The sequence below is a fragment of the Egretta garzetta genome, unplaced genomic scaffold (assembly GCF_000687185.1).
Source record: "Egretta garzetta isolate BGI_Z169 unplaced genomic scaffold, ASM68718v1 scaffold198, whole genome shotgun sequence".
NCBI classification, from domain to species: domain Eukaryota; kingdom Metazoa; phylum Chordata; class Aves; order Pelecaniformes; family Ardeidae; genus Egretta; species Egretta garzetta.
In genome coordinates, this window is record NW_009260398.1 from 75,266 (window position 1) to 92,834 (window position 17,569).

At 45.3% G+C, this 17,569-nt stretch overlaps 1 protein-coding gene across 2 annotated transcripts in view; it reads right to left on the reverse strand.

Moving 5' to 3' along the window:
- The window catches only part of RIN2 (Ras and Rab interactor 2), a 74,105-nt gene extending 62,638 nt beyond the window's left edge, over nucleotides 1–11,467 (reverse strand). For both annotated transcript variants that reach the window (XM_035898623.1, XM_035898624.1), the window contains exon 1: nucleotides 11,315–11,467. The gene's annotated coding sequence lies outside the window, so the exon portion shown is untranslated. The remainder of the gene's footprint in view (nucleotides 1–11,314) is intronic.
- Between the last annotated feature and the right edge of the window lie 6,102 nt (nucleotides 11,468–17,569).

The following is a 17,569-nucleotide window of genomic DNA, read 5'->3' on the forward strand; positions in this document are numbered from 1 at the left end:
CTTGGAAAATCCAATCTAAGGAGCTTTGCTGAACATGGCATACTACCAAGAGGATTATGTTTTGCTGCTAGTGCTGCCTCTCTGCACCCCTTCCAGTTTCTTCTTCCTCTCTCCCACTAAACAACCTCTTCCTGCCTGCTCCCATGGCATACTTTCCACATTACTGAAAAGGAATAAAACCCCAAGTCATTTCCTTTGGCACAGTTACTTAATCATGAAGGATACTACCACATCTCTTATAAGAGAACAACTGTACACTGATACATTCATGTCTTGTTTTGCCTCTAGACATGTCAGAGAAACACATTTATAAGATTGGCTTTGATTTGGATAACCTTTCAGAAGGATCATATTCTTCCCAAATTCCCTGGCCTGAATATCTCACAAACAAGAATTTCTTGCAGTATTTCAGTAATTTCCATTTGTTATTACTGCTGAAACCAGTGAATAATAAAAGTGAAAACATTCAGAAATGCTTTCAAACCTCTTAAAAAACATTTAACATCAAGCTGCAGTTCCTGGAAGAAGCAAGAACAAGTAACCGCTTGAATTAGACTATAGCTTCAAGGTCTGGAAAAGCTTCAGAATTCATAATGAAGCATTAAGTCAAATGCAGAGAGAGATGGGTTACAGCACCTGTATCTAGATGGAGATGCACAAGACAACCACCTGCTGGAGTTGACTGTGGGCTATCTTGGGCACCTGGGAAAAGCATCTCTATCTCCTGTACCGTGAATCCCAGAGAAGGATGAGGGTTTCAGGGTTCATATTGTAACTCCTACCTTCTTGCCCGACAGGCACCAAGCAAAGCCCTGGGTACATCACTGCCAGAGATAACATTCCGCTGTGCAGCAAAAGGGGAGCAGAGACCTGACCTACTGCACATTCAGTAACTTAAACACTTCTATCTACTCAAACATTTCCATGATATAAGGTTAAGCAATTAGATATACTTATTCTGGTATCAGACAGCTGTATCTAGTACAGCATTTTTTCTACAATTTGCTCTTGTGCACCTAACAATTACTGACACACACCATCATTTCTATTTCATTGTGTTTGAAAAAAATACAGGTGTCCTGACCACTGAAAGCCAGGTAGGGACACTGCATCATGCTTTTGAAAATCAGCACCTGAGGTATACATTGTTATTTATTAAATGCACGCACAATATCTGTATATATGCAAAACTTCAGAAGACAGGGGAGAAAGTGTAAGATTTTCCTGCTAAGATAAACAACCTTTTGGAAGTAAAGGGATTCCTTCACCTTCATTTTTAACGACTTGCCAAAACGTACACCAACATTCTTAAAACTACTGTGTGGTATTTGTCTGTCCTCCAGACCTGTACATTTTTAGGACTACTTCCTGATCAACATTCTCCATTATCACCGTTCTATGAATCTGTAATATACAAGAAAAGAAATCCTGCAACGCTGTAACACAGCAGATCAAATTTGAACTTGCATCCATACTGTGGCAAGAGGGTTCTTGCATACAATATATCTTTACCTAATGGTTAAGGTATACCTGTTTGAAGCAGGGATAAATTCAATACTAGACATGGAAAGATGCCTTGTAGTTTACCATTTATTTGCCAGAGTTTGTGGGTCTTTCCTCTGATGGATTAATCCTGCACATGCTCTACTTTTCATAGAATCATAGAATCACTTTGGTTGGAAAAGACCTTTGAGATCATCAAGTCCAACCTTTAACCTAACCCTGCCATCCCACCACTAAACCCTGTCCCTAAGCACCTCATCTATCCTTCTTTTAAATACCTCCAGGGAGGAGGACTCGACCACCTCCCTGGGCAGCCCATTCCAGAGCCTGACAACCCTTTCGGTGAAGAAGTTTTTCCTAATGTCTAGCCTAACCCTGCCCTGGCGCAGTTTCAAACCATTCCCCCTTATCCTATCATCTGTTACCAGGGAGAAGAGACCGACCCCCACCTCCCTACAGCCTCCTCTCAGGCAGTTGTAGAGGGCGATCAGGTCTCCCCTCAGCCTCCTCTTCTCCAGACTAAATAACCCCAGTTCCTTCAGCTGCTCCTTGTATGACTTGTGTTCCAGACCCCTTTTCCTTGTTTGCAGAGTTTTATATTGCACCAGTAGACAATAACAAGGACTACCTTTATTTCAGAGAGAGTCAATGTCTCTTGGGTGCCCCTCAGTCAGCACAGAAAGGGTAACTCTGGAGAGGAGGACACAGAATGGACACTTAACAGAGGTCCCCTAAACCTGCCTCTCCCCTCCCTGGCTACAGGAGAGCCTAGGGACAGAAGCTGCCCTAGCTGAAGTTAACCTTTGCCAGTACTTCCATTAAACCACAAAGATGCTCTTTAGAAAGATTAGTAGGTACATGTCAAACCTTTTCCAATGCAACAGAATAAGCCAGGCCAGGCACACATAAAAGCCACAACCATGTGGCTGATGCTCCGTGCTGATAACAACTGTTTTTAAAAAAAAATTGACTTCTAGTATCTTAAATTCACTGGGCATGGTGGGCATTATTATTATTTCCCCTCCCTTTTCTGTCCTATTAAGCTGTCTTTATCTTAATCCATGAATTTTACTTCCCCCCCCCAATTCTCTCCCCCATGCCACTGGGGAGGGGGGAGTGAGCAAATGGCTGTGTAGTATTTAGCTGCCTGCCGGGTTAAATCACAACATTAATGTTAGATAAATATTTGCGTATCACTTGCTAGGTTATGACACACAGCAACGAAACCCAGGAAATTCAAAGCTGAAGGCTGTTGAAATATCTGTCCCAGGTTAATTCCACTCCTCTTCCTTTTTTTTATATATACACCATGGGACCGCCAATGTTAGCATCAACCAAGCTTCCTGGCTTTGGTCTCAGTCTGTGTAACTTCCAAGTCACGTAAACACAAGTCATACTTCCGGTCCTCATCTTGCTCTTCTTGATCGTCCTTCAGAGGACAATTGCTCCCTCTGACCTCTCCCTCTGATAACCATCTCTGGTACCTCCATCATCTTAGTGCTCCTTCTTCTGTCACTGCTGACTTGCAATTCACCAACAGTGCAAAGGTTACTGCTGCTTTCCCAGCCCTCTTCCTTTTTTCCATCAGGTTGTCCATCACTAGCTCTCCTTTCTCACTCTGCTTATCCTGACCACCCTAGCCCCTACACCCACCTTGCCCTCACTCTTGCAGCTGAACCCCTGGGGATGAAACCCCAAGCTCTCTTCCCTGTATCTGTCAGTTTTCCATCTACCAACCCAATTCTCTTCACATTTTGCAGTTTTTACTATTTTCTACTTCCTACTGAAGTTCTCCTTTTCTACCCCTTTCTCCCTAGCCACCCACATAAGGATCGTGGAAAGACAGATGTATTTTACATTATAGGACATCTCCAAGATCTGGCATTTGACACAGGTCTGAGCAGCCTTCTCATCCCTCCCTCTTCTTCCAACATCATATTTCTATTTCAGAAGGTGCTCCAAGATCAGCACGCCAGTAACTCACCTATCTGCTTCTTTCCTCAAAAGACCAGGACATATACACTCCCATATACAAAGGAGGAGATATTGATGCTACAGCCACCAACCGGCTCTTACAGTAAAAAGAAAGGCCTAAAGCCTCTCCCAGGCTGTCTTCATCCAGACAAGGAAAAAAGAAGGTCCTCCCCAGATTTTGGGATGAGCAGTTTTCCCTTCTCTGTCCAACCTATTTTTGATCCCCCACTGGTATAGGGAATATCATCACTGCCAAACTTTGGTTCCTCAGCAGCATCAGCAGTCTCATCAAGACCCATTTGATTACTACTGAAAGTCTCTCTTTCCTCACTGGATTCATGGAGTTCATAGAAACTACTAGCAGGGAACTCCTGAAGAAGGAAGTGTGGGTGTTTAACGCTCCACTATTAGTTTGCTTGTGTAAACAATTTGTTTTCTCTCTCCTCTCTCCTGGGACAAAGCGTTTCGAAATAAGTGTTGTAGAAGAAAATAAGGCTCATTTGCTGAAATGGTGAAACTGGGCCAAAGTACTGACAACAGCAGATGATTCTGAAGTAAAACACATTGGTGACTCCACATGTTTACTGTATCGGGGGGTTACATGATGTTCATAGGTCAGATAGAGACTTTGTTAGTGTTACTTCTTTCTTTCAGATCTGAATCAAATGCGATCAAACACAGAAAGTGAGGCAGAAGTCAGACGACAAGATACTTTCTAGGTTTAATTCTTACTGACACACTGGTACCAGAAGATTCTCATGACTGCTAGCAACACTGGCAGTTGTTGTGTATAGGGAGCCAGGATTAAGCATACTGGGATACAGGTTTACTTGGTCCTTTTAGAAATGAAAGATTAAGTTGTTTAATAGTTAACAAATTCCATCATTCTGTTTCTGCAGATAACAAAGAGAAAGCTGCCAATGGGTGAAAATAGTTCTTGTGGTTACATACCACAGTTCCAAGACTTAACATGGCATCATTTTATTGCTTCTACATCTGGTGCCAGTTATTTTTATACAGCTTCTTGTTTAAATTCAGCAACATGAAAAAAAAAAAACAAACCAAACCCTTCAAAGTATAACAACCACTTTAAAATAAACACCAACAAGTTCATTTCTCTCTATTCTTCTGTACCTCAGCTATGATGTATCCCTTGCACAAACACAAACCCGCGTCTCAGGGGAGTCACAAATCTCTCCTCGAGTGAGTAACTTTACCTGCTGTGACTGAGCTATGGGAATTCAATTCACCTGTAAAACTCATTATTTCTTTCCCATTCTGCCTTCCTTCCAAAACCGTAGCACCAAAAGGCAAATCAAGGAGGAAACAGACATCCTTCTTTCACAGGTCATGGACCATGACCTCACGTGGGCAGGATCACTGTCTTGTGTCTCCTCCTACTTGCAAAGTCCTATTCCAACCCTGACTGGAGAAGGCGAATGTGAACAATGCCCAGCAAGGAGCTGGTATCAGCTTCCTCCTAAAGACAGAAATTATTTCCCCCAAGGCCTGTACACAGGACAACTGGAGCCACCGAGAGAGACCCTGCTGAGTCCAACCCCCTCGCCCTCCCGTAATTAGCTGGCATTTGATGCTGAGTACCCCTTGACAACCAGGGAAGCATAAACCTGGAGGGACTGCTGGTCCACTCTTCCCACCCCTTCCTCACCAGCCCAGAGGTGCTGGGCTTCCAATTGCTGCTGCAGGGTTCAAGCAGGAGCAAAGCTCTTTCACTTGCCTTTACAGCCCAAAGCGCGACAGAAACTACTGTCAGCTGCCAGTCTGACTGCATTCTACTCGTATTTCCCAAATTTATATTCTTAGTTTGAAGGGCTAGAACCAATTTTTCTCCCCTTCTCCCCTTCAGATAGAAGTGAGATTCTGCAGAATGTAACTGCAATGGTCCCTCTCCTGTCCAGGGAATCTATTGTTCAGCAATGCATAGTGGAAAGAGACCCAGATTGTAATCCAGCTCTAAAAACATCCAAATCACTTTTCATTCTGCAATTCCGTTTCTCCTTCCACGCTTTGCCCATCTTGGCCGGTGACACGATAACCTAAGCTTTCTACCTTTGCTTCTTGCACCAAACACTGACTACCTCGTGCTACCAGCACTGCAGGGTTCAGCAATAACAGCTACTTGTTTGACACCTGCGTGTTCAGTAAACTTTTGACAACTTCTGCTCGTTAATCTCTTGATCAGAAATTCATTCCAAGCCGACAAGCACGTTCAAACAGCTGCCGTGCTGCTTAACAACTTGCCAGGAAAAGCATCTCCAATCTCCTCAAACGCATAAATTCACACAGAAACATGCCCATCCTTGCACTCACACATTTCCCACCAACATACAAAATTACACCGGCACCACTGTATCATACCCAGGCCTGGAACAGTAACAGTTTAGTTTGCCATTTTGTGACCACCAAGACTGGCACTTAAGAGACCACCAAGACTGGCACTTAAGAGACTGCCCCTGGAAATGATAACTTAGCCACTTTCCAACAACCCAAGACATTTACGCGTAGCCTTAGGAGGCTGGGCATTTAAATGATGATCATCTTATGTGCAATTCGGGGTTATCCTACACATTCACAACACAGACCCAGGGATTCAACACACTAGAATGGCGCTGACTCCAGTGCAGGTACTTTGCTGAGCTGGGTCTGTAAGAGGAAGGTCTAAGGCCTTGCTGGGGTTAATGACTGTTTGAAAGGCACGGAATAGATGCTAGCCTAGAAATGGGTTTGAAGTAGCCCAGGAAATAACCATATTGCCTTCAATTAAAAGCTGGCAAGCTTGAGACAGAAAGCTTTCAACTGACAACCAGTTTTCTAGGCTAGCCACTGGATAGCAGATGAAAAAAAGCAAGGGATTCCATAAAATGCTGAAAGAGTGCCCCTACAGGCATCATACATAATGAACTTTGCCAAAACTTTACATGAGCTGTCTTTGGAGGTTGTACATTCAGACTAAACAGGGCTTTACAGATGTCAGGGATAGTATATACAGCCTGTAACTTGCTAGACCTGGTGTTTTATTTTTGTCAGGACCTCTATCATAGTTTCAAGAGTTAAATGCGATCTGATGGCCTGTGCTGCATTAACGCTCATTTAACAAAGTACATCAATTAGGAAAAGTGCGAACAGAGAAAAACTGATGGACCTTTCATAGCTAAAAATTATATATATAAAAAACCATAAACGCCTTGCTGAACAGAAAGCTTACTGAGCATGAGCTGAACCCATGATCTACCATTCTTAAACTTGTCCTTTTAATGCACCCGATTCCAGTAAAATGTTCCAAATGAAGACTTCTGCTAGCAAAATAAAGGCTATCTTCCCGCATTCTGTTGGGCCCAAAGGGCACGCTCCGCCTTGACATAGAGAAAACAGTGTTATGAGCCTGACCCTGCCTGGAAAGGAAACATCCTCATGGACAGAACTGTGCGGGGAATGCCACATCCACCCATGCGTGGGAACTGGAAAGCCCAACAGAATAAAAACCTGTTGCGATGGGAAGTCTTCACATTGCAATGGATGCATTGCCTCTGAGCAGGAGTAGTTAAAACTACACTGATAAACACATGCCTTTGTTTCTGAAGGAAAAGGTGGTATGAAACAATGTGTTGATATTAAGACTACTTTTTCCAAGTTAGTGTCTTTGTCCAGCAATGCTCAGTTAAACGATCTACTCAGCTTATCCCAAGGCCCAAGACTTTACCTTAATTCTACATTCCATAATCCAGTGGTATGACCAAAAGCCTGCCAGGAATGTTATTATTAGATGGTCAATATTAGAACATTCTTAGTGACTATTGAAAGACAACTATCACCTACCGTCTCTTCTTAAAACATGTAAAACAACTTTAAATGCTAAGCAAAACACAGAACATTATAAAATCAACACACAGAGCACCAGTGAAAACAACACAATGTTATGTATTCCTTGGCCTGAAATAAACCTTAAATAAAAGGTTGAATTTAGACATCGCTCTCAAGCTGTGATACTAAGAAAAAAATATATGCCTACATCTCACTGTGGAGTAGTAAATGCAATGGTTCTCAAATCTAGACTATGGCACAGCACAGAATCACAGAATCGTAAGGGTTGGAAGGGACCTCAGGAGATCATCTAGTCCAACCCCCCTGCTAAAGCAGGCTCACCTAGAGCATGCTACACAGGACTTCATCCAGGCGGGCTTTGAATATCTCCAGAGAAGGAGACTCCACAACCTCCCTGGGCAGCCTGTTCCAGTGCTCTGCCACCCTCAGAGTGAAGAAGTTCTTCCTCATATTCAACTGAAACCTCTCGTGTTTCAGTTTGCATCCATTGCCCCTAGTCCTGTCGCTGGACACCACTGCAAACAGACTGCTTCCGTCCTCTTGACTTCCGCCCTTAAGATATTTGTATGCGTTGATGAGATCCCCTCTCAGTCTTCTCTTCTTCAGGCTGAACAAGCCCAACTCTCTCAGCCTTTCCTCGTAGGGGAGATGCTCCAGTCCCTTTATCATCCTAGTAGCTCTCCTCTGGACTCTTTCTAGGAGTTCCTCGTCTTTCTTGAACTGGGGAGCCCAGAACTGGACACAGTACTCCAGGTGGGGTCTCACCAGGGCAGAGTAGAGGGGGAGGAGAACCTCCCTCGACCTGCTGGCCACACTCCTCTTAATACACCCCAGGATACCATTGGCCTTCTTGGCAACAAGGGCACATTGCTGGCTCATGGTCAGCTTATTGTCCAAGTACAAGACTACCAGCAGTAAAGGAAGATGCCCAGTATGCCTGCCAAAAGGGAGTATGCACGCTAGTATATGATCTTTAGCAAGGAACAAGACATGCAAGATAGAGCTACAACACTTCTCTGGCTTCCAGAGCTGCTGTTAACCACACGGGAAATACACTGTGATAGCTATCATATGCCCTGTCATGAAATACCAAGGATGAAATAACATTTTCCATATAGACATCAAAAAAATGAATCCATGCTGTAACAGACCAAATATTTATCTTGGCAGATCATACCTTCTGAAAAAAAATTTGCAATAAAGTTAAATATTTAAGGGACATACTGCAAAACAAATGCTGAGAATATCTTTGTAGGGATTTCCTGCCAAAATGGATGAGCTGTGCATTTATCAGTGTACAAACATGAATTAAGATTTTTTTTTTATGGAACCACTAAATGGAAAATTTTAATTTAAGGAAAGTTAGCTGCTGACTTGATGGTGAATCTTCATTTTTAATCTGATTAAATAAACAAAAAGTTCCAAGCAACGCAGTTTGCAAATAAGTATATACCACATAAAATGAAGACTAGTGACACAAGTTAGAACTGAGGCTTTCTGCATAACTCATGACAAGTTGGTAAGACTCAAACATGGCTCCTGTGCAATAACTTTTGTTAATTGTTTTTACTGTATTAAAAGTTCCTGGATTCTACCCCACTTTAAAGTAGAGCCACAGTCTATTTCTCACATGGCAGGGCAGAAATGGATGGCACCTTTCTGGGACACGGGAGAGGGGCTAGTAGACTCTTGACCCAAATTCGTAATCGACTTAACAGAACAGTTTTACAAGAGTCTGACATATTTAACTAGTGGAAAAGTTTACTCATGGCTCAAAGATAATTTTCTAAAGTTTCAGTTATTTAAAAGCAGTTTACAAAGACTTCAGCAGCAACTCCCAGGACTAACACAGTTCAGAGCAAGGCTTCAGCATATGAGTGTTACTGCAGCGGCTATTTAAGTCAATCAAGTTCAAACTACTGGCAGCAAGAGTCGCAGGACAAAACATTCACATTTTCTCCTCACACTTCCCAAAACTGAACTCTTGTCAACTTCCAAACAGCCACCATTCTAAGCAGCTGTCTCTAGACAGACGCTAGTAAAGCCTATGCACAAAGCTGGGGTTATGCTGCGGCGCACAGGCAGACACAATTTAAATAATCTAGAGCACCCTGAAGGTTCCTGGACAGGCAAACCAAACAGGCGTGGCCCTCAGCAAACACAGGGCACCCTGGCTTCCTTCTCTCAAGCTATTCAAAGTGTTCAAATTATGATTTTTCATCTTGCATTAACTACTGTGAGCACTGTGAAGAAATTACTATTTTTTAAATCCCCAGCTGTAGCTAAAATAGCTTATTATGACAGTTTACTGAGTGTTGGCATCTCATAGTTGCCAATATCTAACTGTTTTCCTAAGAAATTACAGCCTCAGCAAGTTATACATCATAAATCATGCCAAGGCCCCAGTTGGCAAAAGGAAGCATGTTTATTTTTGTGAAGGTTATGAGTTTGTTTTGTGGTTGTATTAAAAAAAAATATATACACATTCAGTTTAAAAATTTAACTTCTTTGGAAAAAGTGGTGAGCTTTTTCCCACACAAGCAGATCCAAAACTGACAGCAGGCATGCCCAGACCTCAGTCTGGGACTTTTTTAATCCCCGAGTTAAAGCTATCACGAGGCTCACCTACAGAGGCAGCACGAAGCTTGACTAAAAGGCAGCACCGTGCCACACTGGCCCAGGGGCACAGGTTGAGCTCAAAAACAACAGCTGGCAACTCTGTCCATTGCTCCACAGGGGAGAAACCACCCCACACCAGAGAACGGGGGTTTTGCCTTAAGCACCTGACCAGGCATCTGCAGAGCAGGAAGATAAAAGAGGGCACTCTTCTACGGTAAATCACATTTCTCTATGCACAGACTCAAGGCACTGCTCCGATCACTCATCCAGACCTGCCTTCTCACATGCTCCACAGCTCTGAGTCTTCACCTGAACAGTAAGCTCAGCGAGGAACACGGTCAAGTTAGTCAAGCAAATATTTACATTGCATTCCACACGTTCATTCTCAAATGTATTTAAAAACACATTTTGGCATATACTCAAAAAGCATCATCCACTAAGAGAAACTGTTAAACAAAGGATTAAGAGGAAGACAAGGCTACAGATCCACAGACCAGTTAAGAAAGGGAATGCCAGCATATGTAATGCACATCATGTGTGAAAGGAAACCCAGTAAGACTTCGGGATATTTTCATGTTGGAAGTATGTTTCAACAAAGTCAGGGTCAAAGAGCCCTGGAGTTAATTACTGGAAAGCACAGATTTGTATTCAGCAAATATAAAGTAGAAGCCAAAGACATCACTTTACATGCAAAAGGAGTAAGAGAATCATTTAAAAGTCAAAAAAAGTTATTTTTTTCTTTTCCTTTACAAGCCACTTGTGAGACCATGTTTAGAGCACTGTGTTTAGTCCTGGGCATTTGGCCAGATGACCTTCACATTCTGGAGCTGGGGAGTGAGGAGCAAAAATAGATTTTTTCTTTTTTTAAGGAAAACCCCTCAGAATGAAGTATTTCTGCCTTTAAGCCTGTATACATGAGACTGGGGGAGACGATTGTTAGCATGCCTCACCAGAGTCATTTTGCAGTGCTCCACTGATTGTAATGGAGCAACAGTAATTGGCAGCCAAGGATTTGTTCCTTAGTTTTTAAATACCACACAAAATGATTCAGTGCCTGCAGACTATTCACCACCCAGGAAGACAACACCAGCTTAAGTGCAAAGCGGGGCTTCTGCTCTTCAGAGACAAGTCACAGGTAATGCCTCTTCCAAGAACTTTCATTCACAAAGCTGTTTTGGAAACCCTGTTCCAAGACGGGGAGGAAAAACGTGCTTCTTTTGTCTCATCCTACCCTCTTGTTATACATCATCTTCACAGGCCAGAATCCTCCATGGCGCAGCAAGCTTAACAGTCTTTTCATGCAACAACCAACACAAAGGGGTTCATTAATTCCAAATCATATATGATAATTACATATCACAAAATACTGTTATACCTGTCAGAGGACTGGCAGGACTTCAATAACCTCCTTTTGCTGCTTTCACTCTATCGTGACAAGATCTTCATACTCCTCTCCCATATTCACACTGATGGTAGAATCCCTACCAGCTTCAAAGAGAACAGTATAGCATTAACGCTCAGTAACTTTTGGCTGAGCTAATTGTTGAGAATATCTTCAAAAAAAAAAAAAAAAAACAAACCCACTATGGAAGTTACACTAAAACCCACAGTACTAACCTTTGCTTTTCTGTAAGTTTGGAACTCCCTGGGCTTTTATAGCAAAGATACACTTCACCATTCCTTCCGTGGTTGTTCTTGGGAGTTATAAAGAAACTGTCCTCCCCAAAAAACCCCAGAATGAACCTACCAAGAGAACGTGACTGCAGCTCCACAATTCCTTTTCCTTCATACCTAATTTCTCTCTGCTGATCTCAAGGCAGAAAACCAAAACCACCAAAATCCACACCTGCTTTATCAGCCAGCTTCTTTTCAAAGCATTGCAGTAGACGGATGACCGTTTTCAAATCACTGCAAATTGAGCTAACTTGGACTGAATAGCAGACAAACAGATACTCCGCACCTTCTCCTAAGCACACAGCGGATAGATATACTATCAGTCTTGCAATTACAAGACAATAAATTTCAGACACTTTTCCTAGGGAACACATTTAAATCTTTCTGCAAACTTTCAATAAATTATATGTGAGAAAAAACCCCAAACAGACAGAAATATGGCTTTAGCCATCCTGCAAAATTTTCAATTTTATTTAAAAAGTTAAGCACGGGCTTTACATACATAGGCTCATAAAAACTACAAAAGGCAACACAAAGTTACAAGGATAAGACCAAGCTCTTTGGTCTCATTCAGCATTCACAACTAATAGCATAAATTCAGGAGCAACTCCCTTGAAGTTAACGAAGTATAAAACTTACTGTCAAGAGAGGAGGACTAGGCCTGTCCTCCTTCAACTGAAGAATGATCCTCACAAACCACAGACTTTCCAAGCATTAGAGAGTAGAATGACATAGTATAGCATTCCCAGATTTTGGTTTTGCCTGAAAACTTCAGGCAACAATGCTTGGCTGAAAAAAGGCAGTTGCCGACACTCCTGTGCCGAGACCCCTGCCCTGCTTCCTCCGCCTCCTTGGGTAGCTGGCAGGGGTTTTGGAGTGACCCCCCTACCCACCGCTGAGCCAAACGGCTCCACTTTCAGCCACCAGCCCCTTCACCCGCCTCCTCCTCCTCACCCGCCAGCTCTGCTCAGACATGCCACCCTACGAAGAGGAACGGCAGACCAGCCCTGCTTTACAAGGCGGCCATCAAAGGGGAGAGCTGCTGGAGGGCCAGCCTGGTGCCCGCAAGGCCTGTGCACGCCACAGGAACCGCTGGGGCACAGGCCACCCCAGAGGGGCCGGCCCCCACCTCTGCCAGGAACCTCTCCCTGTTCCTGGGTGCTCGCGGGGAGGCTCCACGTGCACCACCCGCTCACAGAGCGGCAGCGCGCGTTTTACAGATGCTCTTCACGTGGGCCGCCATGACTGGGTCAAGCAGCACAGCGCCTGGACAAGGAAAGGACTTGTGCTTCACACTGCACAAACCTTTGTCTCCGTGTTGCCTACGACATCATCAGCTAAGAGAGCGGGCGCTTTTCAGGGCAGGAGGTCCAGTGCGGAGGCCCACCATGGTGCCTGGTAGGTCCTTCACCACCTTCCATTTCTGTGGCAGCGTTGCAGAACAAGAAGGCAGAGGAAAGACCATATGTGTTTGTCTTGGTCCATCTACAAGAGGCCCTCTAAACCAAGTTAGAACAGGCTGGGTTATAGAATAGAATGTCTCCCCTGGCAGGTAAGTATCATGTGGGGCGCAGACCAAAAGCAGGATCAGACCACAGAAGCACTTCAGTCTCTACAGCCAAGAATGCGAAGCAGTAGCAGCCGCCCTTCCACAAACAAACCATGTCGGGGCTCAAAGCAGCCAAGAGACAAAGAAAATTCCATGCCCCTGCCAGCCCTTTCTCCTTGTCCTGCTCAAACTGCACATACTCAGACTCATGAACAAGTATGGTGGGGTGAACCAGCATGCCTTAGGATTGGGTAACTGCAGGTGGTAGAATATCAGATAAAACTAATGACCACAAGTAGTCCTACTCTGGGTTATAAGCACCATAAATACCGAGAAGTTGGACGTGACATCCTTTCCAGCTCTCAGTAATGTGCTCCGTAAGAAGATATGGGATAACAGTATTGCATTGTATTGCTGCAGTGTTTTATGTGTCAGGAATAATTTATTTTCAGTGTTCTAAACTAAGACCTGTACTGGAAATTAGAGCCTCATATTCATCCAACTCCTACTACATCACCTCCATTTTGTTACACAATGACTCGTTTTAACACAGTGTATTGGGTTTGCATGGCAAGGGTTTGGTACTTGGCTACAGGAATGCTTTTGGCGAGAAGCTGCTTCCCCTATGTCTGACAGAGCCAATGCCAGCCGGCTCCAGGACAGACCCACCACTGGCCAAGGCCAAGCCCATTAGCGGCGGTGGTGGCACCTCTGGGATAATGTATTTAAGAAGGTGAAAAAGAAAAAAAACCTGCACAATTACAGCCAGAGAGAGGACTGAGAATACGTGAGAGGAGCAGCCCTGCAGAACCCCAGGTCAGTGCAGCAGGAGGGCAGGAGGTGCTCCAGGCACTGGGGCAGAGATTCCCTTGCAGCCCACGATGAAGACCACAGTGATGCAGGCTGTGCCCCTGCAGCCCAGGAAGCCCACAGGGGAGCAGATCCCTACCTGCAGCCCAGGGAGGACCCCACGCTGGAGCAGGGGTTGTGCCTGAAAGAGGCTGTGACCCCAGGGGAAGCCCACGCTGGAGGAGACTCCTGGCAGGGCCTGTGGCCCCGTGGGGAGAGGAGCCCAGGATGGAAAGCTTTGCTGGCTGGGCTGGTGATCCCACGGGGCGGGGACCCACGCTGGGGCTGTCTGCTCCTGAGGGACTGCACCCCGTGGGAGGGATGGACCCATGCTTGGGCTGTCTGCTCCTGAGGGACTGCACCCCGTGGGAGGGATGGACCCACGCTGGAGCACTGCGTGAAGAACTGCGACCCGCGGGAAGGACCCACGCTGGAGCACTGCGTGAAGAACTGCGGCCCGCGGGAAGGACCCACGCTGGAGCACTGCGTGAAGAACTGCGGCCCGCGGGAAGGACCCACGCTGGAGCACTGCGTGAAGAACTGCGGCGGGGACTGTCTGCCGTGGGAGGGACCACAGGCTGGAGCAGGGAGGAGTGTGGAGTCCTCCCCTGAGGAGGAAGGAGCAGCAGGGACAGCCTGTGATGAACTGACCCCAACCCCCATTCCCATCCCCCTGCACCACTGGGGGGGAGGCAGGAGTTAAGCCTGGAAAGAAGGGAAGGGTGGGGGGAAGGAGTTTTAAGGTTTGGTTTTATTTCTCATTACCCTACTCTGATTTGATTGGCAGGAAGTTAAAACTAATTTCCCCAAGTCAAGTCTGTTTTGCCTGTGACGGTGATTGGTGAAGGATCTCTCCCTGTTCTTATCTCAGTCCACAAGCTGGCATTCAGCCAGGGTTACACTTCCCTCGCCTCTCCCGATACACACTGCCCATTGAATGATAAGCGACTTGAACAAAACGGTTTAACTGGCAACACTTGACTCTCTGCTTAGCATTCTCCCCAGGCAGCTCTTAAGTAAGGAATTTCAGACTTCCCCCCCCCCATCTTGATAAGTCTCCAATTGCAGATTAGAGGTATGTAAACCTCTTTTTTTCAGTATCTGTGTGGTATGCCAAGTATTTAGAGCCAGAGGCAAGTCCCGATCAACCACGGAGCCTGCAATACACGTGACCACAGAACCAGTTTTCTGTACATTGCTCCACTCTTTGTGGAGCCACTACATCTGGAAGGTAAAGGCCACAGTTTTGCTGTTGAGCCCCTTTCAGCTGCTGATCCAGAGCCCCTCAGCAATCCTACAGGACTGACAAGCTGCGACTGCCATTAGACTGCTGTTTGGTAACGTTTGTTAAGAAAAGGACTGAGACCACACCTATTTCGTAAAGCGAGTGCTCTGTCAATTCCCTCTATCCACTGCCACTGGGATGCGGCGGTTACATTATTCTAGGAGATAACAGAAGCCCTTTGACTGCTATTGACAGCACTGTTCTGCCTTTTTTTTTTTTTTTAAAGCAGTAGCTCCCTTGTGAAAATTCGGTCACCATACCATTCATTCAGCGCCTTAGTAACTACTACATTTGATCTATGTGTAGAAACAGTCAAAAATGCCCCCAAGCCTTGTGTAAAAGGGCTAGTCAACTTCTACATCAGACAAACTTGAGAGCAGCAGGAGCCAACTCTTCTGGTCCTGTTAGCCACACGCCAAAACCCTCACGCAGCTGATCACACACCATCTGCTTCAGCGAGCTAGGGACGAGGATGCTGGAGCCGAGTTTCACACAGAGTCCGCGACCACATCTCCCAGTGGGGCCTCAGAGCCGGAGCGAGGGACAGAGCTGGCTGGGAGCGGAACAGGGCGATAGAGCAATCTGCCACCACAGCCCCCGACACCCTGTCCAGCCGTGCCAGGAGCACGGGCTGCCAGCAGACCCCCAGCCAGCACAGCCTCGTACCACTCACGTGGCATAGCCCTGACACAAGGGAGTTCGAACTTCTGGGGAAAAAAACCAAACCAAACCCCACACGGTTGGGCCACCTGTGCCCTGAATAGCAGAGATTATGCATTCATGGGTTTGCACTTTGTTCGGCACAAAAGTTTCTCAAACAACCAGAAGTTTTTCAAGCAACCCTGAAATCCTGAAGCTTACCAGGATCAGTTTCTCAGCACAGACTAATATTGATGCTAGCCGTCCTTTTAAAGCTTTAGCCAGAGCGGAAACCTACCTTACAGCTACCACAACGGAGTCCGGACAGACTGACCTACCAGGGATACCTTACTCTGGAAGCCCATTTCCCACAGTACCGTCTGATCCTGGCCAGGGGCAAAGCCAAACAAAACCCCAAACATTTACAAGTTTACCAAATATAAACAGACTGAAACCTACAGAAATCCCTTGAAGAAAAAAAGTCAGCCTCAGAACCCCTTTGGTGAGCGTGATCCTAGCAACAGACAGGAATCTTGTCCCACACAGCTGCTCCACCATCATTTTCAGAAGAGTCAGTATTGCTGATATTCACGGTAATTATTACTTGGTTCATGTTTTTGATTAATACAAAGACTAAGGCAGTGGATCAAATATAAATCCTCTCAATAAAATTAAATGCATCCTAGGATTACATATGCTGAAACACAGCTGACTGTTCTATATAAATGTCTTCAGAATCACAGCACAATTTTCTTGCATAGCCGTGTGAGTAACGGACAACTCTACCACAGCCTTCCTGCTCACCTAGTTAAACATTCAGGTCCCAAGCAAGCTATTAATAATTAAATATTTTTAAAGCTAAATAGATCTAAAACTAATGAAACTGAACACAAGGAAAGGTAAGACCTTGTCTCCATAGTATACTGGCATATTTTATCCCAGCAAAATGAAGAATTACTCACAGTCAGAGCAGCCATGGCTGAACTGAAGAGGAAGTTGCTGCAGAGTCTGCAGCTCCCGGTACCTGCCCTTGTAAGCACTGCCCCACCAGCCTCACCTGGGCAAACAGGCACTTCCACAAATACAATTAGCTCCCGTCACTTGACAGTCCCTCAGCTGCTCCCACAAGCTCCATCCCGATGGAGGAAGGGCACTCCCGCAGGCGCTGTCCTGTTCACCCCCAGCCAGGGGCTTCTGCCCGCACACAAATACCAGGTGGAAATCGTGTTTTGCTCAATCCCCATCAACACAGCTGTGCTGGCAAAGGCACATAAAAATGTTCCTTACTTAAAAGGCTTAAGAGTTACGCTTTAGGAAATAAGCAAATAAAACAAAGGAGAGCTGAGAAGACAAAGGAATCAAGCTCACAGAGAAAAGTACACCTTCTGCTCTTCTTCATCTATCAAACCAAACCTGTGTGATTTAAAATAAACTTTTACCATAATATATGGAAATATCTAAGAAGATGAACTGGCAAGATATACATTCTATCCCCATCTTTTGGGCCCCAGGAACTCCTATTCCAGTCAGAAAAGGGACACAGGTGCCCCGACTGAGAGCTGCTCGATAAGCCTGGCTGCACTACAGCGTGCGCTGCCCACAGCCTGGGCTGGGCTGGCACCGCGCTGGGAACG